The 12,052-nt window shown below is 41.2% G+C and overlaps 1 protein-coding gene across 12 annotated transcripts in view; it reads left to right on the top strand.

Annotated features, from left to right (window-relative positions):
• Positions 1–12,052, top strand: part of MED12L (mediator complex subunit 12L) — a 360,384-nt gene that overhangs the window by 199,999 nt on the left and 148,333 nt on the right. The window lies entirely within an intron of this gene.

Below are 12,052 nucleotides of genomic sequence, written 5' to 3'. Positions count from 1 at the left end.
CAACTAACACTTTCACAGAGAGAGATGGCAGACATTTAAGTGTTACAGGTGATGATGAACGGTAAAGTTAGTGGTTAAAGGCTATACTTGCCTTGGAATTAGGGAAGATGAAAACTGAGTATCCAGGAAAAACTTGGTGAGTTATCTGGTTATCTTGTCTTCTCAAGATTGCATATCTCAAGACAGAGGGTCTGCGCTAGTAGAACTTCTGGCTGTAGGAGCTTATTGCCAGTGGGGCAAGGGCTCATCTTATTTTTTTAAATTTTTATTTATTTATTTTAAAATACTTGTTTGCCTGCACGGGGTCTTAGTTGCCGCTTGTGAATTCTTATTTGCAGCATGTGGGATCTAGTTCCCTGACCAGGGATTGAACTCAGGGCCTCCTGCATTGAGAACTCAGGGTCTTAGCCACTGGACCACCAGGGAAGTCCCTTGTGGTCTCTCAGTAAATGTTTGAGAGACTTTTAAGAAAAACCTGAAGCTGCCACCTGTTTTCCCCTGTGTTTTGGGGTTGCCCTTCTTGCCCTCCGCTCACTTGGGAACTCTGAAGCAGTTCTGACTCTTTTAGGTCATTGTTCATATACTTGACTAGCCATCAGTACCACCTGGGGAGCTTTATATGTGGATTCTAATACCCTACTTCACTAAACCAGTCACAATCCATGTTTTTGGCTCAGGACTCTTACTTTCAAAAGCATTTGGGTAAGTCAGAAATACGACCTGGGGCTGAGCATCCTGGCCTTGCTGTTTTGGAGCCTCTGATCTCACAACACTTGGAGGAACTTTTATCCTCCGGCTAGATGTCTTTCTTCCTGCTTTGTTTAGCTGCCTCCAGCCACCTGGCCCTTATCAGTTACTGTTGTAGGACACTGTGTAGACTTGTGTCCTGAGAGCAGAAATTGTGATAATCGGAGAACTAGGAGGGTGGTGTTAGTGAGAGGAGAGAATGGTAGAGAGACCTAGAGAGAGAGAATAGAGCTAGAGCATACAGAGATCAGGTGAAACCCAAAGAGGAAAAGCAAGACTGTCATCAGGGGCTCATGTTTCAAAACCAGTGATGTCTGACTTCTTCTGGGCCCTTAAGTTTCTGTTCCAGCCTGTCTGCTTTCATCACTCCTTTTCTGCACTAGATGTCAGTGAATGAGAGAAATACATTCTTACACTGTGTTACTCCTTTGTAGCAGAAAAGTTTTAGGAATGGAGTCTTCCTTTATTTATGCACCTCGCATTGTGTGTTGATCAGATTTTGAAAACTGGCCTCAGGTGTCCCAGAGTGTAGAGCTTGTGGAAACCTGGGCATATTTGTGACTCAGAGGTATTGCAATGCAGGATGTAAAGGCTACCCTGCATTACTATTTTGTATTTCCTTGAGATTTTTGCTGGTCATTTTGTGGCTATGCTTAAATGTGATGATAAGCTTGTAAACATTTTTCCTATTAGAATTGGAAATAATATATCTTGTTATTGTTTGCAAAAATATTTTATTCCGACAAACTATTGATCATATTTTGTGTATTTCAAAGATAGTATTTTGTTATGATGATTAACAATACAAATTACTTGGCTTTATTCAACACTGGACCCCCGTTTCAATATGAAATAAATAAAATAATATATGATGATGGAAATAGTAATAGTATAATGGATAGAGGACATATTTCCTTCTTCTAGGACTCTAAAAAAAAAAAAGAGAGATAAAAACATAATCAATGTTCTGTTTTGGATTTGTCTCTGATTTTTTTTTTCTTCCCATGCTTTGTTTTATGCTGAGTAGTTCTATGTTCCCTCAGCTTATTCCCATTTCACTCTGTGGAACTCTTAAGATTAAAATACCATGGGACTTCATCCCCATTAATCTCAAAACCCTCCACATACCCCCAGTATGATTGCCACCCCTAGCCCACCCCCCATGCTCACATGCAGTCACACAGTTCCTTTCCCTAGCATCATTTCCAGGTTGGACTCTGCCTCGTCAGTACTAAGACTGGTTATATATAAATATCCCTTGTGTATTTGTCCTTCAAATAGAGTGAGTCTAATACATGGAATCCTCCAATGTCTGTTATTGTTTCCAGTCAGTTTCCATCCAGCCTGTCAACAACTGCCATAAAAGTCAGTTTACTTATTTCTATAAATGTCTTAGTTTGTTCCTTGCCCCCAAATTGTTTTTTGAAATAAGTACAAAAACAACTTTATTGTTATGACCTTATCCCCAAATTTTTCCCCATTGACTTTGTTGGACAGTTAGCCACACCAGAACATTTTGCTATTTCTCTCTTGCTGTCTTGGTACTTACTCACGTTAGCCCTATAGAATTATGTTTTTTATTTCTCCTTATAACTTTGTAGTATCCCATAATTTATGTAGTCATTATATGAAGATTTTCGATGAACCTGTTTTAACTGCAGGAGCTATTTACTGGGTTATATCATTTTTAAAAAAGTTAAAAAGGCTTTTCCGGCAAGTGATTTATTACGGTGTGTGTGTTTGTGTTGGGGGGAGTTATGATTGCAACAGGATTCTACCAGACGTTGAGAAATACACTGGGTTAAGAAAACAGAAAATTTTAGTACAAGACCCATTAGAAACACTGTAGGGAAACTATAGAGAAATGAAAAGCAAATGAGTTTAGGGAGTTCCCTGGCAGTCTAGTGGTTAGGAGTTGGTGGTTTCATTGTTGGGGTCGGGTTCAATTCCTGGTCAGGGAACTAAGATCCTGCAAGCCTCACAGTGTGGCCAAAAAAGGGGAAGTGAGTTTGAAAGTTGCCATCTTAAAGGATCTGTGAAGGAGCTGGTGTCTCAAGCGGTTCTTGGTAGATGTCTCTGATGTCTAGACTCAGTCTAGAAAGTCCTTCAGGATAAAGAGAATGGAGTGACCAACAGGCCAGCCAGGAAAGGAAAGTCAGCAGAGGTGGGTGGGATAGAGTGTGAGCGTTCTGATCGTCATGCTGAGGTGTTCATAATTCATGGCACTGTGACATTTTTCAGCTTTTTGGTAAAAATAATTGAAGATGTGCTTTAAAAACTAATCTGGTAGAAAAACATGGAAAGCAGACATGCCCTTTTGTGCTTCCCTCTGTGGAATCATTAAATCCTGCCCAAGTCAGTGCATTGATTTAGGGTAGTGGAAGAGGGTGGCAGGATTTATGTCTTTAAGACATAATTACCCACTATTCTGTAAAACAACGCTTTCTTTCTTTCTGTCTTTTTTTGTAAAGACTCGAAATGAGCAACCGGCACAGGAATTCATTGGCAGTTGTGTGCTCCCCTTTATGTGAAAGTTGTAATTGGAGACACAAATGTCTGTTACAATATCTCCCCCTACTGGAAGATCGGCAGAAGTGACAGTTTATGAAAAGAACTGATGTGAGTTTTGTAGACTAGCAAAAACCTCACTTTGAAATAGGCACTAATATTGAGTCATGAGCTGAATGCCTAGTCTCAGTTAGTTGAATTACTCAAAAAATTTTTCTTTGTTGCTAATAGGTATAACCTTAAGAATCAGAAGGAATGAATTTCAGTCCGTGATATTAGCAAAGAGTCAAAATTGAGAACTCACTGTCACAAAAATAAAATCTCAGTGCATATGTTTCTTCCTGTAGGTATAGTTTTTTGAGAAGATGGCCATGAAGCAGAAGAGGCTATTTTCTTTTATCCCTCTGAGCCTCCAAAATAATATCCTTTCTCATTATTTCATTCTGCTCCCATTTGCTCTTAAGACTCACCTGTCACTAACTCTGGGTATGTCTCTGCTATCTTGCCATTGTTCATATTCTTCCTATGTCGCCTTTTTTTATATCCATCCCAGCCAGAATGGGCAATAGCAATCTTTGTTGGCCTATTTTGGTCTCCCCAGTGCCCACTCCTGTAGCAGGCACTCAGAAATGTTTGTTGAGTGAATGTGTATTATGCAAATGGGAGAGAGGCAGGGAATGTCCCCCAGCTGTTATATCTGGTCCTGTTTGTAAAGATAAATAAGATGGACTTCCTGGGCTTCCCAGGTGGCTCATTGGTAAAGAACTCACCTGCAGTGCAAGAGATGCAAGAATAGTGGGTTCAATCCCTGGGTCGGGAAGATCCCCTGGAGAAAGAAATGGCAACCCATTCCAGTATTCTTGCCTGGGAGATTGCATGGACAGAGGAGCCTGGCGGGCTACAGTCCAGGGAGTCGCAGAGAGTCTGACATGACTGAGTGTCTGAGCACAGCACAGGGTGAGTCCCTTGGAGTAGCAGTCTCTGACCTTTTCGGCACCAGGGACCAGTTTTGTGACAGAAAATTTTCCCATGGACTAGGAATCGGGGGTGGTTTTGGGATGATTCAGTTTCATGACGTTTATTGCACACTTTATTTCTATTACTATTACATCAGCTCCACCTCTGATCACCAGACATTAGATCGCCGAGGCTGGGGACTCCTGCTAGAGGATAGTACGCTGCTTTAGAAGATTTATTTGCTTAGCACTCTGCTCAGCTTTTTAGTAAATCATTTGAACAAGTTACGAAAATGAGGCTTCAGAAGCCACTGAGAGAAGCTTCAGTCAGAATGAGACTTAACGAATGTAGAGAGTAAATACTTCATTTTGATTATGTTGAGGAAAATAATAAAGAACCTGTAATCAGAATGGAAAAGAGTTTTATTTGAGCCAAACTGAGGAATAAAGCCTAGGGCACAGCCTCTCAGATAACTCTGAGGAATTGCTCCAAAGAAACATGGTTTTCAGTGCAGTTTGATGTCTTGTCAGACAAAGAACATAAAACAAGCCAGGGATGCATTCCTTCAAGGTTTCAAGAAAAAGAGAAAAAAACCCCAGCACATACACAGCGAATCAGTATGGACTTGGCACCTGGGAAGAGAGTCTTATCATCAACAGAACACCAGCATTGGTGTCCCAGGAAGAGAGGCATTTACTCTTTGTTTTTGACATAGACATTCTTTACTCCTGGTCAGTGTGCTCTTTCTTTAATAATCAAACAGATGTCCAGTGTATGTTTGACAGGCCACCAGCAGGCTGTTCTGCTAGCACAAAACTCAAGTCAACTCATAAAGAAGCCAGAAGATTTTCCCATGCCTCCATGTGTCAACATTTATCAGCTAGATAAATTTTCCCAGAGTTGTTTTGATAAACAGATGTCGCCTGTTCAGCTGTGTGATGTGTGGGAGGAGCAGGCCCTCGCAAGTTTAGGGGAAGGTTTTGTGGTGGGGAGACATCAGGGAGCTTGTCCGGGGTTAATCTGAATGCAGGGTTTTTTGGCTTTTTTTGTTTTTGTTTTTTCCTGTTTGTTTTTTTACCCAACGAGTAAGCCATACCTGAAATTTGTGTAGTCTTCTTCTCTGTCTAGCAAGCTGCTATTAGCTAAGCACACTTGTATATACCTCTGGTTTGTGTGAGTGTTGTGTGGTCATCTTTGGCAATTTAGCTTCATTGGCAGTGTGACTGTGAAATTTTTCTGCGGTTTTAGACCATTCATGCTGTAGAGAGCTACATATCTGTTTAGTTAACATTTGGGGCACAGCAGCGAATTGTGGGCTGTTTTTCACAGACCAGTTGGTGTCATTAGAATGAAGACTCAACGGGGCCGAGTTTCTGTGTCTGTTCCTTGAACGAGCTGTTCGGGGAGCAGCTGTGTGTGTTGCCCGTGTCTGATTCCCAGGGAGAGCACAGACAGGTTGAAGGAGGATGTGCGGCTCCACTTGTGTGACTTGTCACGACCAGAAGGCGCCCTGGGTTCCCATGTTCTGTTTCTTCCGGAGCCTGGCAGACGTCTTGGAGGGGTCGATTATCCAACCCTAGTTGTAGAATAGTTCCCTGACGCCAGTACCCTTTGTGGCCCAACGTCGTGACCACTTTGTTATCCGGCCAGTTTGTTTAGTTGTCTCTGCGGAGGCCTGTGCCTTGGAAGGATGAACGCTGCAGCCCCCTTTTCTGCAAAATTTAAATTAAAATTTAGATAGATCATGTATGCTTGCCAAGGCAAAAGTACTAAATTTGGTGAGCAGGGTTCTTTCTTGTGGTATTAAACAAAGCCATTCGCAAAGAGCACTGACCTAGAAACCATTATCCACACTCCCAGGAAACCTCCATTAGAGATTTTTGTTGAATAGTTGTGATTCCAGCAGCCAGGAGTTCACAGTTTGTGCTAGTAAACTGGACAGAAGAGACGTCACGGTGGGGCTTCCAGTTGATGAAATGGCTGGGTTTCTTGATCTCTTTATCTTTGTCCTAAACTGCTTATTTAACTGGGCAATGCAATCCCCACAGACATGAATTTTCAGATGTGCTGTGAGCACAGGGGCCACATGTCCAGGTTTGTTTACACTGTCTCAGTTTACACCTGTGCCAGCTCAGTAATTGACACTTCCACACTCAAAAGTAGCCAGGTTTTGATCATGAATTATATGCTCATCTGAATTGTTGTTTAGTGACTAAGTCATGTCCGACTCTCTGCAACCATATGGACTGTAGCCTGCCAGGCTTCTCTGTCTATGGGGGATTTTCCAGGCAAAATAGTGGAGTGGGTTGCCATTTCCTTCCCCAGGGCATCTTCCTGACCCAGGGATTGGGCCCGCGTCTCCTGCAGTGGCAGGTGGATTCTTCACTGCTGAGCCACCAGGGAAGCCCCCTCGTCTGAATTATGAGGGAGTAAAATGACCAAATGTGTGTGATTGATGGACTCAGTGTTCTCTTAATAGTATAATCTTTCAGGTTTAGTAAAGGAATTATTCAGTCCTTGCTTAAGAGTGCTGCTTAGCTTCATCCCCAGCCTTATCTGCAGTGGCTTGTGTTTGTATTCCTAGCATTAGGTAACGTAAATCATTTGCAAGGCTCTTGGTCGTATCAGTAACACCTTAAGGCATGTGTTTCACTTCATTATTGAGACTGATTGAAAGCAGAGCTTCTGGAGCCAGATGGCCTAAGTCTGGATCCCAGCAATAGCCTTTCTGACCTGTGTGTCCCTGAGGACGTTAAGGTAATGCCAGTGCTTCCTTGGAGTTTGTCAAGGGCATAAAGGTAGTTGATACAGGTCAGGAGCTCAACATGATGCCTGCTTTGTAGGGAATACCAATAAAAGTTAGCTATTTTTATTTCATTAGAGAATAACTGTGTAGTGTTAAAAGTTCTGAAAGGAGTACATGAGGGCCTAGGCCAGAATGGAAAACTTGAGGCTCCTAGCAGAAGTGCTGGCAGTTTAAAATCAGGGTGAGGTTGGTTCATTTTCTCCTCTCAGCTGGACACACAGTGGGAGGTGGGGCCAAGGTTTTTTGCTGTGCTTGCAGGTCCTTGCTGGGCCATGAGCTCACACAGCTGCCTCCAGCCTGAGCTAGGCCTGACACTGGGCCATGCGGGGTGGAGGCCTACCTTGTCCCCCGTGTGCGAGGGCAGACTTGCAGGACTGGGTGCAGGGCTGCTAGTAGGGGGAAGGAAAGAAGGGCCATTGGATGACTCTGAATTTCCATTCAGGTGCCTGGGTGATGGTGATGGTGTTAATCAAATCCAAGGGTACAGAGCCTCCTTGGATATGATAGAGAAAGTGATACAGTCCTCATTTTTATGGTCCCACACTACCATACAAAGAGAGGAATGCATGTATAGATGGATTATACTACTAAAAATACATTGAACTTCCCTAGTGGCTCGATGGTAAAGAATCTGCCTGCAATGTAGGACAGAGACCTGGGTTTAATCCCTGGGTCTGGGAGATCCCCTGGAGAAGGGAATGATAGCTCACTCCAATACTCCTGCCTGGAGAATCCCTTGGGCAAAGAAACCCAGCAGGCTACAGTCCACGGGGGTCGCAAACAGTTGGACATAACTGGTGATTAACACTACTACTTGTGCTCATTTGGGCTCAGACTCTCAGTCATGTCTGACTCTTTGTGACCCTGTGTACCACAGCCCACCAGGCTCCTCTGTCCATGGGATTCACCAGGCAAGGAATACTGGAGTGGGTTGCCATGCTCTCCTCCAGAGGATCTTCCTGACCCAGGGATCGAACCCATGTCTCTTGTTTCTCCTGCCGTGGCAGGCAGGCTCTTTACCACTGGTGCCATCTGGCAAGCCCTAATGCTACTACCACTAAAAATACGTCGATGCATATCTCACAGAAAGAGTGCATTGGGTTCCATGGAGTTGAGAAGTTCTGATCTAGGTGATTCCAAATTTTTATCACATAAGTGTTTGGCCCAGTATTCATCTCCTTACACATTCATTTTTTCCATTGTGTTTAATGTTGGCATTTCTCTAGCTGCATAAAATAGCACATAAAAATCTAAAGATACAGTTGATATGGCCTTTTGAAAAAACACAGAATTTATTTTTGGTAATTGACAGATGGTTTCACTGTTACTGAAGGTATTTTGTGGGATAGTAGTAACAATCTTTGGCACCCCACTCCAGTACTCTTGCCTGGAAAATCCCATGGACGGAGGAGCCTGGAAGGCTGCAGTCCATGGGGTCGCTGACGGTTGGACACGACTGAGCGACTTCCCTTTGACTTTTCACTTTCATGCATTGGAGAAGGAAATGGCAACCCACTCCAGTGTTCTTGCCTAGAGAATCCCAGGGATGGGGAAGCCTGGTGGGCTGCCGTCTGGTGGGCTGCACAGAGTCGGACACGACTGAAGCGACTTAGCAGCAGCAGCAGTAACAATCTTAAGAATGCGAAGTGATTTTTAAGGTGTATTTTTGTGTGTGCTCAGTCGCTTCAGTTGTGTCCAACTCTTTGCAACCCCATGGACTGTGGCCCTCCAGACTCCTCTGTCAATGGGATTCTCTAGGTGAGAACTCTGGAGTGGGTTGCCAGTTCCTTCTTTAGGGGATCTTCCTGACCCAGAGATTAAAGTTGAGTCTTTTATGTCTCCTGCATTGGCAAGTGAGTTCTTTACCACTAGTAACACCTGGAAGCTATCATAGGTTAGGGAGCTGAGTTATCTTTGGTATACTAAATCTCTTAGCCCTAGTTATAAGTATTGTGTGTTTATATCTGTGTCCAGGTAAACGTGTCTAGAGTGTTGTTGGAAAGTCTTGCTTGTAACATTTAAACCTAGACTTAGAAGCTTTGGCCAATCGGGTCGACTATTCTAGATTCTTGTTGATAAGCTAGGATGATCTAATCTGATGGGTGGCTTGTTTCTGAGAGCTGCTGCAATCAACAGATTTCTCTGGCATTTTTCAAAGTGAAGCTGGACACTTTATTAAGAATACTTGCCTAGGATCTGATTTAATTCCATATCTTGAGTTTCCAAATGAGGGAAGGAAAGGCTAGTTGATCTGATAGCCACATTATACCATTTTCTTAAATCATTTTAGATGATTTTTAAAAATCTCATTATTGTAGTTTATAAGAAAAATTTAAGAATATTCAAAATAAAAGTTGCCATTTGAATCCCATGCATTTTTTGATAAGTTAAACATTTTAACACTGACAGTCTTAGTCTAATTCTAATAAATGATTTTTGAAACAGTAAATTACATTTAAATAAATTTCTTTTTTGTATGTCAAAAAGCATAGTCAATATTTGTTCCGGTTTCCTTATGAAATCTATGTATATTTCAGCCTTTTTATTTTTTTTAAGACACATCTGTAACTTACCTGCAAAAGGAAATGGCCACCCACTGCTGTATTCTTACCTGGGAAATCCCGTGGACAGAGGAGCCTGATGGGCTACAGTCCATGGGGTCGCAAAAGAGTTGGACAAGACTTAGCAATTAAACAACAACATAATTTTTTATAGGTCTAATTTTTTGTCAAACATTTCCATCTTATATTTATCTAGGCAGCTTCAGGACTGTTGTGTCCTCCCCCACGCAGCGGCAGCCCACCCCCCCCCCGCCCCCCGCCCCCCGCCCCCCGGCCCCCCCCGCCCCCCGCCCCCCGCCCCCCACGCACGCACACACACACTGCTTTTTGTTAGCACTAAAGATGACTGACTGACGGAAGCCTACAGGGAAGGCCTAGGCCATGGTAATGTGTAGTCACAAGCAGTAACTAGCACTGGACTCGTTTTCAGTTGTTTCATAAATTTACCACTAGATGGTGATAGAGGGCTGGGGGTGGGGCACAGAGCGTAGCTAATTCAGCATCTACCAGATGTTTATGTTTAAATTTGAAAATGTTTGATCTTAATGCTTTTATAATTCACTTAGACATATCCAAAGATTATTGTAAATGTCGTCTTAGCCATAATTTTTTTTCAAACATAGCATGTGCCTAGTATTTCTTGATTTGATAAGCTGTTTTGTTGTGGTGTTCTGTTTGAGACAGAATCTCTATTTACGAGATCTAAGATCCTCAAGCTTTATTTTGCCCTTGTTTTTTTTTTTTTTTTTTATTGCCAATGATAAAATTTATTTTTTTTTTGAATTCTTTCCACAAACACTTTTATTTTTTATTTTTTATTTTTTTCCAAATTTTCTGTTTCTTTTTGCCCTTGTTTTTTTTACTTTATTTTTTTCTTGTATATCACATTTCTCCACCGTGATCATAAAATTTATGTTTGAGATTGTACTGTGTATTCATAATTTTGGCTTAGGTATTTAGCCTGAGCTTACGCCTTTTCCAAATTGTCATTCCTTTGAAACTTTAATTGAGAAACAAAATACTGATATACTATTTGGAAATGAGAATAAAATGGTATGAATGGTATAATGAATATAATAGAGTTAGTAATATGCACACCAAAAGATTTTCTGCAAGGTAAGTTTCTCTGCATGTAATTTTTATGAATAATATAAAAATTTCGTTTTGAAATTATCTGAATATATTTCTCATTTGCATAAAATAAAAATAGCTATGTTAAAATTGCTGCCATAAGTGGGTCCTAAAATACTAAATATAATCCAAAAGTTCCATGTAAGAAATTTTAGATTTCAAATATAAAATTATTTCCAAATTTTCAATTAATTAAAAACCAATCAAATAGAATTTTTACTTTCTTCAATGTTAGTGCAGCAGTTTATATTAACTTATGACACCAACACAATATTTTAAGTTATTATGTTAGTCATGTGACTGATTCATTCTTGGTTGTGACACAGTGTGTTTGTATAAAGTACAAGCAGTATGATTTGATGCTTTTGTAATATGGCTTTAAGAAAATGGAGATAATACTTTCAAATTTTCTCCCTAAGTCAATGTTTTAAGCTGTCCCATTGATTTAATAATGTAATTTCAGAGAATAAAACCACTATATTAAATGTACCCATTAACTCTACAACAGTACAATTTTAGAAACATTAAAATGGGATTGAAATATTTTAAGGAGCTCTTAGAATTGAGGCCTGAATTTTAGAGAATTAAATGCAGTGTGGGGTTAGTTCTGCTAAGTTTCAGAACACCAGATGGAGTCATTTGATGAAGATGATAGGTTCTTAGTTTTTAGGCATGTTCTAAGGTGAGCATGCTTTACACACACACACACACACACACACACACAGTGAGCTGTGATGTAGAGACAAGTAGAGGAAGGAGAGTCTAGGACACGCTGTACTGAGGGTTTTCCCAGCTGCAGCATTGCTCCTCCTTTTTATATAGGGCAGCTGTAACTCAGCCTGGGTATCATGAGGAGAATGGAGAAAGGAATTAGCGTTTCAAACTGTCTTCTTCAATACCTAGTGTAAAGTATGGCTATCTTAACCTAGCTAGTGAACAAAACGAGCAGCAGGTGGTGGTAGCTAGGCACATGTCCAAGAGAGATGTGTATTAATTCATATACTGTAGATCCCCTGGAATTTATGGAATTTGAATCTTGATGGAAAAATAGATACTCTGATAAAGATCCTTGGACAGTTCTTTTCACCTCTTTGCTTCTGTCCCTTCTGTTAAACCTGACTCACCTATTAGACCCCTTTTCTGTTCTTGAACCTAACCTTGCTAGTCACTGTTAGGCTGAGATATTCTTGGGACCTGCTTCCTTCTTTTTCGCTCACTTTAGCTTTTTAGAATCGTGTAGATCTTTTGTACGAGTCTAAATAAAATGAAGCCTTTCACTGTTTTATACGTGTACACATCTGCTCTGTCTTCGTTAACCATAATGATACCTTTTCGTTGACAA

This window comes from Ovis aries, chromosome 1 (genome assembly GCF_016772045.2).
Source record: "Ovis aries strain OAR_USU_Benz2616 breed Rambouillet chromosome 1, ARS-UI_Ramb_v3.0, whole genome shotgun sequence".
NCBI classification, from domain to species: Eukaryota; Metazoa; Chordata; class Mammalia; order Artiodactyla; family Bovidae; genus Ovis; species Ovis aries.
Note: the sequence above shows the minus strand (reverse complement) of the source record. Positions and strands in the feature narration are given on the sequence as shown.